This window comes from Nicotiana attenuata, chromosome 8 (genome assembly GCF_001879085.1).
Source record: "Nicotiana attenuata strain UT chromosome 8, NIATTr2, whole genome shotgun sequence".
Classification (NCBI taxonomy): Eukaryota; Viridiplantae; Streptophyta; class Magnoliopsida; order Solanales; family Solanaceae; genus Nicotiana; species Nicotiana attenuata.
In genome coordinates this window covers 37,345,781-37,355,142 of record NC_031996.1, presented here as the reverse complement: position 1 = coordinate 37,355,142, position 9,362 = coordinate 37,345,781, and the positions used below count along the sequence as shown (strand labels likewise).

The following is a 9,362-nucleotide window of genomic DNA, read 5'->3' as shown; positions in this document are numbered from 1 at the left end:
TCTGAAAACCCTAAAAAAGTACAACAAAGGGAATATTCTCTTGAATATTCCCATCTCTAGTCCCAAGATTACACTAGCCGTTATTCCTACTCCTCGCTATTCGACCTCAGCTTCAACGGCTTGCTCAACGATTGCTCGTTATTGGGCTTCAGCCAACCTCGACTTTGCTGCCCAAATCGAAACACCGTCTTCTCACTCAACGACCTTCCCACGCCTGATTTCCTAAGTCCGATTTTGACCCATACAACCTTCATCCTCATTTCTTAGTAGTGTCTCCCAACTCCCATCCACCTGATCCCAGTACTTCTGATTTAGTATGTTAAATTAAAGCCCAGAAATGTTTCTGTTGTGATGAAGTTTAAATATGCTGGCATTAATCAAAGTGGATGCCAAACTACTTGGTTTAACTCGTGCATATGCTGTCTCTCGCAGGTTGCAACTTTCAAGGAGGTATCATGTTGTCTCTTAATACTTGTATGCTGAAACTCAGACATTTATTTACATATCCTATACTGCATTGAAATTTGATTCCACATTTAAAATTGCAGATCATCCATGTGCAGAAAAAGAGTGAGTCATTGCATTAATATATGTAGTCACCTAAGATGAAGGTCGTACGAGACAGAGCATAAACATTGCCTGATATGCAGTTTAATCCAAACCAACTGTGAGGTTGCATCCATGTATAATTTGTATGCAATCAAATAAAGTGCACGATCGAGTTCCATTTATGAATGCAGAGTTGTCAATATTCCTTGTCTCCAACCCGACGTGCACTGATAAACATACAGTTACCTGAAATGTTTATGCACTCAAATTGCTTAACCCATTCGTGGGGAATCATTTTAATAAATAAAAAGAAGAATAGGTGGTGTATGTGATGGTGGGAGAGGGCATGCCACAGACATCGCCTAGAATCAAGTCCTTTTCTCTAGCCCCCCTAGTTCTATATATATAGAGCAAGGGCAAGAAGAAGGAGCACAACTTGAAAACTTAGAATTGCACCTTCCAATAGTCTTCTCAACTTCAACAAGAAAAAAAACAAATGGCTCCCTCACCTTTGAGATCGAAAACTATCCTAAAGCATGCACGTTCTAGCAGCGTTCCCTCCACATCTCACCCTATCGTGTCTCAATTCGATGAAAACTTGTCTAGAGTAAAATCATCTTCAGAGGCTACCTCTTCTTGTCTTTCATTGTTCACCTGCAGACTAGGTGATCTTGAAAACTTATTTGATTGCACGCAAGATTTGCTTCAACTACCACACTTTCAACAATGATATAGTGCCTATTTCTAGTACTGTCGGAGTGAAGAAATCATTTTTTTTAAAAAAAAAGGGGGGCCAAAAGTGGCTAAATTGAAAAAAAATAAAGAAAACTGAAAAAATGGCCAGCACTGGGCTCGTCTAAATCCGCGTCTACACGCGAAGGCAGACGCGACCAGGCCAGCCACAAAATAAAAAAAACAGTGAAGTGAGGGCATCGCGCGCCTCACTTCGCGAATTGTTAAATTTTTTTGTTTTTTTTTAAGAATATTTTTTCTTTCTTTTTGTTCTTAAAACGTTATAGTTATTTCTAATAGCTATATTCCCCAATTTCGCACCCCCACCCCTCGTTCTACATTCTGCCATCCAAGATCAGGTAAGTCAATTGCTTGTTAGGTTTTTTTTTTTTGTTTTCTTTTCCAAGTTTCGTTCACAGTATTCCGTTTTGTTTCGCTCACATGTATCAATTGCGGTGCACAGTGTTCCGTTTTTTTTTTTGTTTTTTGTTTTTTTGTTGTTTTTGTTTCATATAGTTTCGTACCACCCTCCCCCTTGCGTCAGTTATAGTTGTTCTCCTTGTTTGCAATTTCTTGTTATGGGTTACTTTAGGTAGAAGTAATTGAATTGTGAATTTTGGAGCATAATTTTCTCTAGATTTTGTTGGTTGTTATTCATAGTGAGGTGTAAACTACAATTCCCACTACCTCACTCAAATTGGGAGGGCAAAGCACATGTTACTTGCATTGATACATGAGGATAGAAATTATGCATATAAGATGTTCGACAAATTGCCCGATTGAGAATTTTGTTAGTTTTTGTGAAGTCTGAGTAGCAAAACTCATTGTTTTGGTAATATGAACATCTCTTTGGTGTGGGCTAGCCGTTGGGGGTCTTTGAATTTTTTTTAAAAAAGGTTTTAAATAAAGAAGAAAAACAAGAACCTGCCCGAAAAAAGGTTCTGCCGCCGTCCATCCCAACCCTTCGTTTTCTTCCCCGGCGACCCTCCTTGTTTCTTCTTCTTCTCCGGCGAAGAGCTTCACTTGCCTTATCCTAGAGCCCCCTTGATTTGGATACCACGATTTATTGCTTATTTTTTGTTCCCTTTTCGTCAGCTTGAGAAAGAACACAGCGAAGTTATCAATTTGCTTCGACTGCCGGCTGCAAGAGTATTATTATTTTAGTCGTGATAATGGAGCCTCGTGCAGATACTAACCTTGATACAGACATCTGGAGGTAATTGATTTCCTAATCCACTTGCTTTTTTTGCTGCTTAAACAACTGTTGTCTTTGGTTTCAATTGAGAATATACCTTCGTAGTTATTAACTTTATATCTGGACTGCTTGTGTTAATAGTCTGAATGATCAAGATAGCAATGCAATTATATTGCCAGACAAGAAAAAGAAGAAGAAGACAGAAAAGGAACAGGTATAAACAGAAAATCAATATGTTATACATGTTTGAACGTCTTCACAGATGACCGATTGCTTTTATTTTTTTCATATCAGGTATCGAAAAAGCTTAAAACGAAGAATAACATTAAGTTAAGTCAATCTCAAAAAAAAAAGCTGAAGAAACTCGAGGTAAGTGCATCCATGAATGTTCATTGTTTTCTTATTTTGTTAGTACTACTTATTCTTGTCATCTAGTTTTTGGACTTTGAATAATTCAGTCTCTCAAATGTAGGAGATAAGGAGAAATCAAAAGAGAGAGATTATTTTATTATTATATTAATCCCCAGGCCGCTACAGCCTATGCCATAGTCAGGGGCGAAGCTACTTTGATTGAAGGGTGGTCAACTGACCACCCTTCGCCGAAAAAAAATTATATTACATATAGGTAAAATATTACTTGTTATTGATTAAAAACAGACTTTGAACACCTTGCATAGCCCCACTGGCAAGAGTGTTCAAAATTTGAAACACCTTATTGAATTTTCAGGCTTCGCCACTGGCCATAGTCTTTGCCCTTCGTGTAAGCACTGGGTAACCCCTACTTAGTATAGCCTGCAAACCACACAGGAGATGTAAACCACACTATCCTATGTGAAATATTCGAAGCCCAAAAGCATTGAGGGGATTGATCCCAAGGTATTGTATGGATGACGCCACGAAGGGACTTTCTTATTATTTTTAAATCTATGCTCTCAAATATTATTGTATGGAAAAAATTGGAGGAAGTAATATTTATCTACACCCTCCATTTCAATTTATTGTGAACCTATTTGACCTTGACACGAAGTTTAAGAAAAATGAATACTTTTGGAATTTGTGATTCTAAACAAGTCATAAGGGCTATTTGTATGGTTATAAAAACTTCTTTATAAAGGGTAGAATTGTAAGTTTAAATTAAATTGTTGCCAAATTAGAAAGGGGTCATTCTTTTTTAAAACGTACCGAAAAGGGACATAAATCGAAAGTAATACTATTTACAATCTTGCACCGACACTTATCATTTCTTTTGTAGTTCACCCCCTGTACCACCCCGTACCGATTTACACCACTTACGTTGCGTTTCGTCCAATCTCTAACCCATTATTATGAGAGAAATGTCGTTTTGTTAGTAAGCTAACTTTTAGGTTAAAAATTCAGATTACATGCTAAGTGACATTTTATCACCTAAAATAAGCATTATTAATCTGCTAAATCGTTGAAAAAGGAAAAGCAACAGTATTCGCCGTGGCAAATATCTTTCCTCTTTATTTCTTTCTTATTATCTTGCTAGTGCTAGTGCCTACAAACAGACGAAATCACTGCTGCAAAGATTCCATCTTTGTCCCTCCAATTAATGGGGTGGGGGGTTGTGACTGGGTGGGTGGTGATGCTTCTTGTTCTTTCTCTTTACCGTCCATTCGTTGATCATCCTTCCTGTTTCTCCCACTAATTCTCTCACTCTACCCTTCACCATGCCTTCTCTTTCTTTATTTCCAAAATCCCTCCTTTTATTATTATTAAACGTTTTTTTTCATGGGCAATAATCACTAATCCCAATTTTATTATCTGAATTATGGGGTGCGCAACCTCAAAGCATGAGACTTACCGGCGGTGGCACTCTGCCGTGAACGTTGCGCCTTTCTAGACGAAGCTATTCACCACCTGTTACGCTTTTGCTGAAGCCCATGTAGCTTATCTTCACTCTTTAAAAGCCGTCGGGGTTTCTCTCACCGGTTCTTCCAACATGATCTCGATCTTTCTACTGCGTTTCCTCCGATAGTCCTCTTTCTCCGGTTTCAATCTCCCTTCCAACGCAAAGGTGGAGGAGACCTTCCAGAACCTTCCTCTTCTTCCCCTCCAGCAAAAAAGGCAAATTCACAAACATCACGATTCTCACTCTAGTTCCGGTTCACATTCTTCATTTCCATTCTGACTCGGTTCGGACGATGATGACTCCGGTTCAGAGTCTTTGCATCACCACCAATACCGAAACCCCTACTCACGTTAATAATCAGTACGGTCAGTTCGCTTATGCTGATCAGGAAACCCTAGGCGGGTTCGGGCACCATATCAAGTCGAGCGGGTGGCGGGTTCGGAGCACCGTATCAATCGGGAGCTGGTGACGGTTCGGAGCACCGTATCAAGTCGGTAGCTGGTGGTGGTACGGAGCACCATATCAGGTTGGTGCGGGTGGTGGGTATGGAGCACCGTATCAAGTTGGAGGGGGTGGTGGGGGATATATGCATATGAATTTATGAGGAAGCAAACGACGCCATCGGTGACCTATCAACAACGGCCGATGAGCTCCCAGACTGTTCGTATGGTGGAAGGCTCTTCTTCTATTACCCTTATCCTTATCGAATAGCAACAACCCTAATTCTAACTACAATTACCCGGAATATCCATTACGGTGACAGTTTTTTCCCTCGTCGATGCAAAGGCCGTACGGTGTTTCATTCCGCCGCTGGGCGTCTAGAGTGCGCCTTCGACTTCGAAACGCCCACCACCCGCCATCTCCACCGAGGAGTTCACCTTGGTTTTCTGAACCCTTTCGAGACTTTTGAGAATAATAATTACCCTACACCTTATACGCCAAGCGAGACTCGAGAGAGGTGAGGAAGAAGAGGGTATTCCTGATTTGGAAGAAGAGGACTTTGAGCATGAGGTTGTTAAGGAAGTTCATGGACATCAGAATTTTGTCCCCGGCGATGGAGGAGTGGCGGAGAGAACTATTCAAAGGCTGTGGCAGAGGAGGGGGAGAGCAAACTGATACAGAGTCGTTATACCGTGGGAGGCCAAGTGGGTCAGTTGAGAATGAGCAGGAGGTGGAGTATGAGGTGCACGTGGTGGATAAGAAAGTGGTAGATGAGACAGAAATAGTCAGGGGACATGGTGGAAATGTTAAAGCTCGTGCATTTAAGGATGATTCTTGATGTTGTGAAAGAGATACAAGTTCAATTTGAGCGAGCTTCTGAATCTGGAATGAGCTTGCCCAGATGCTCGAGGTTGGAAAGCTTCCCCACAATGTAAGCACGCCTCCTATCAAGGTACTTCAGTGGATCTCAAGTTTTGGTTATTATGCCTTCCACGTATGGAGGTATTCAATTGTGATGTCACGTTATGATTTTTTAGACGTTAGCACTTTACCATAGGTCCTATGCTTTGTAGGAGTGGTTTACCCTAAACATATATATTTACAAAATATAAGAGAATTATAGTATGTATTTGCATATAATATTGGCTTGAGATGAGTTTAAGTAGGAGTAGCATGAATTGTGAGGATTCATATAACTGATCCCAATTGTGTGGGAGTGAGGCAAGTTGTTCTTTTATCAAGTTATGATTTTTATCCTATTCTCCACAAAGAATCTGTCATTATGCTCTTGAGCCTTGTAGATGATAATATTGGATTGTTTATGATAAAAGCTAAGTCTTGCTATGTCAAAGTGTACTGGACATGGTAGTAATTTTGTTATGGTTGATGTTTGAGGTTATTTCAGTTGATTTTAACTTATATTTCATGGGAATTTGTGGGAGCAGTTTCTTTCCAAGATGTTGCATGCAATTACTCCTTCGTTATTCTTTAGTCTCTCACAAACTTCTACCTCAAAGAGTGCTGAGATTCAGATCGCTGATCCTGCTGCTTCAAATGGTGAAGGAGATGTTACTTCAAGGTCCAGGAACCTTTCTTCAACGTTAAACAAGCTGCACTCTGGGAGAAGAAGCTGTATCAGGAGGTTAAGGTATTGTTTTCTTTTGTAGGTTCACTTATTTCTTTTCATTGTTTGCTTTATGATGCTTGGATGACATCTTCTTTGGAGGGCAGAGTTTACTGGTGTGTTTTGCTTGCTCTCTGAATAGCTCAATTAATTAGAGGATTTAAAATTGTTTCTTCCTCATCTGTGATTATTGTCTCTTTCTGTGTTTTGGTGTGTCTTGCAAGTGTGTAATTAAGTGGAACTTGGCATTGGTGCAGTAGAATCTTTGTGGACAATCTCAAAAACCTTTGACAATCCAGATTCCAGAGATAGCTAATGCCATACATCTGTACTTGTTATCACTACTGTCGTTTGCTATGTTTAATCTTCATCTGTAGTCCATGTCTGTCTCACTTTAGAGAAGCTGCGAACTCAGTTATGGTTGTTACTATACATTTTCTGTGTCTATTGTTGCTTGTATTTCCTCTTCTGGGTGATATGAGTCCTTTGAGTATTTTTTTTTCTTTTGTTTGCAATTGAATTTATAAATTGCTCCCCTTCGATCGCCCCTTTACCACAAGACAAAGGTTGCTGTAGTGCTAGGTGTAATTCATATTGCCTTAAACATGTACTGTGTATTGACAGTGTGTACTTCCCCTTGCTTATTCTGGTGCAGTCCGAGGAGAAGATAAGGGTACTCCATGAAAGGAAATCTGAAAAGCTAAAGCGATTAGATCAAAAGGGTGCTGAGGCTCACAAGGTTGATATGACAAGGCAAACTGGTTAGAAGTCTCTCCACAAAAATTAGAATCGCGATTCAGGTTGTTGACAAGATCTCTGAGAAGATACAAGATTAGGGATGAAGAGTTATGGCCGCAACTGAATGAATTTATCAGGGGTACGTCTTTTTTCCAAGTCTTCCGGTAAAACGGATACCTTTTGTTTATGAGATTTTAAAGAATCTCTATCTGGTTGCCTATCATTAGATTTCGTAAATGCCACTACAATGAAGAGAAGAATTGTTGGTTTGCCCATTTTTGATTACTGTTTCTGATTTGTACTGCTAGGTTTTTTGTAATGAACATCATTGCATGGCCTCCAAGCTACTGCATCATCTTAAAGTCTTGTATATTGATCTCCAGAAATGATTTCAAAAAATTGATTTGGATCCAATCGATGTTCTTGTTTCTAGTATCCTTCGGCAAGACGAAAACCTGTAAAGATGAAAGCTTTTAAAGAATTTCTTGTGATGATTGTCAAGTCTTCTTCTATTAAGCGTGCTACAAGCATATGGTAACTGCCTAAAACTGCTCTTTTGTGCAACTCAAATTGGCTTTTTATTCTAGCTTGGAGGGGGTAGACAATGATTTTGAACATTTGAGAAATATCTTCTATCCTAGTTTCTTTGGGTGCCACCCCATGAGTTCGAACTGGTATTGAAGATTCTTTCATAGAGAATCATGTCTTTTTGTAGGTTTATTTTTCGAAAAACCACTTGTATAGGGGAGGTTTTTGGTGTCCCAGCTTTATTGTATGTATTATAACTCACTTCATTCAAAAATATAAATAGAAGAATTGGCTTGTTTGTTAGGATGTGGTAGCAATGACCAGCATATTCAGCCTTAGCAAATGCCATTATAGTTTGTCTTTATTAGAAAGTTAAGGGTGAATGTAAATGTTTAGCTGCTTGTGATACTCCTAAAGGGGAATTCTTGCTTTCGCTAAAACTGAAATAAACTTCAAGAGTTGCAAATGCATCAATCAGACACAGCTGCGCGATCTCCTATGGATGCTTTTGGGATTTATCTTGATATAGTGCCTATTTATAGTACTGTCGGATCGGTCTCAGATTTTTCCGCTGAACTTTTATCTCATTCTAGGCAATTAGTTATCTTAATGTAAGTTTCTCTTGTGTGGTTCTCTATGCAGGTTAAGTAAAATGTGGAAAGGCATGCTTGAGTGTCATCGTAACCAATGCCAGGCTATTGGAGAAGCCAAAAGATTAGATGCCATTGCATCTCACAAACACTTCAGTGATGCACATCTCGAAGCCACTCTGGAGCTGAGCAGGAGCTTTTGCACTGGACTTGAGATCTCTTGCTGGGTGAATGCACAGAAAGGTTATGTGAGAGCTCTAACTCTTGGCTCATGAAATGTCTTCTGTATGTACCTTGAGAGAAACCCCGATGGAAGAGTTCCCTTCTCTCCGGAAGGATTGGTGCTCCCCCAATTTTTTGTATTTGTAATCAGTGGTCACAAACCATTGAAGGAGTTTCTGAGAAAGAGGTTTATTGACTGTATGCGAGATTTTGCAACTAATGTCCTTCAGCTCTGGGAGCGAGATAAACTGGAAATGCGGCAAAGGATGATGGTGAACAAGGATATGGAGAGAAAAGTGAAGAACCTGGAGAGAGAGGACCAGAAGATACAAAAGGAGATTCATGCATTGGGCAAAAAGAATAGTAATCGTTTCTGGGGATGAAAATGGTCTCTCACTAAATAGCATGTCGTGTACCAGAGTGACACAAGCAAAAATAGTAGTCTTCAGCTTGGTCTAGAGCATATTTTTGAGGCCATGGAAAGGTACTGCAATCCTTGAAGGTTTACGAGGAGCTTTTGCAACGCATTGAAGAGGATAATCTGGCTTGAATTGCATGAAAAATTGTTATTGCATTACCTTGAAAGGTTACACCTTCTCGGTGCCTGTTATTATGCTACTATTGGAGGTTATTCAATTTTCAGGCTGGGAAACAATGTGAGATGGAGCACAGAGACCTTGTTTGTTTCTCTGCTCTCGCTGTAGCGTAATCATAGCTTAATCAGTTTCAGCTGGGAAGAGAGATTTATGGCAGCTGTAATACTGATGATGTGCCTTTGAGGTTATTGGCAATGGAAACTTTTTGCTGATATTCAGGACAGATATTCTTGAATCTCCTGTTTTAGAATGTCCCTTGGATCTTGAATATTAC

At 39.7% G+C, this 9,362-nt stretch overlaps 1 long non-coding RNA gene and 1 pseudogene across 1 annotated transcript; both read left to right on the top strand.

Annotated features, from left to right (window-relative positions):
* Positions 2,379-2,966, top strand: LOC109231854. Its single transcript, XR_002068853.1, has 4 exons — positions 2,379-2,497; positions 2,618-2,690; positions 2,771-2,849; positions 2,952-2,966. It is a non-coding gene; the product is annotated as an uncharacterized LOC109231854 (long non-coding RNA).
* Positions 5,128-9,155, top strand: LOC109231658 (annotated as a pseudogene).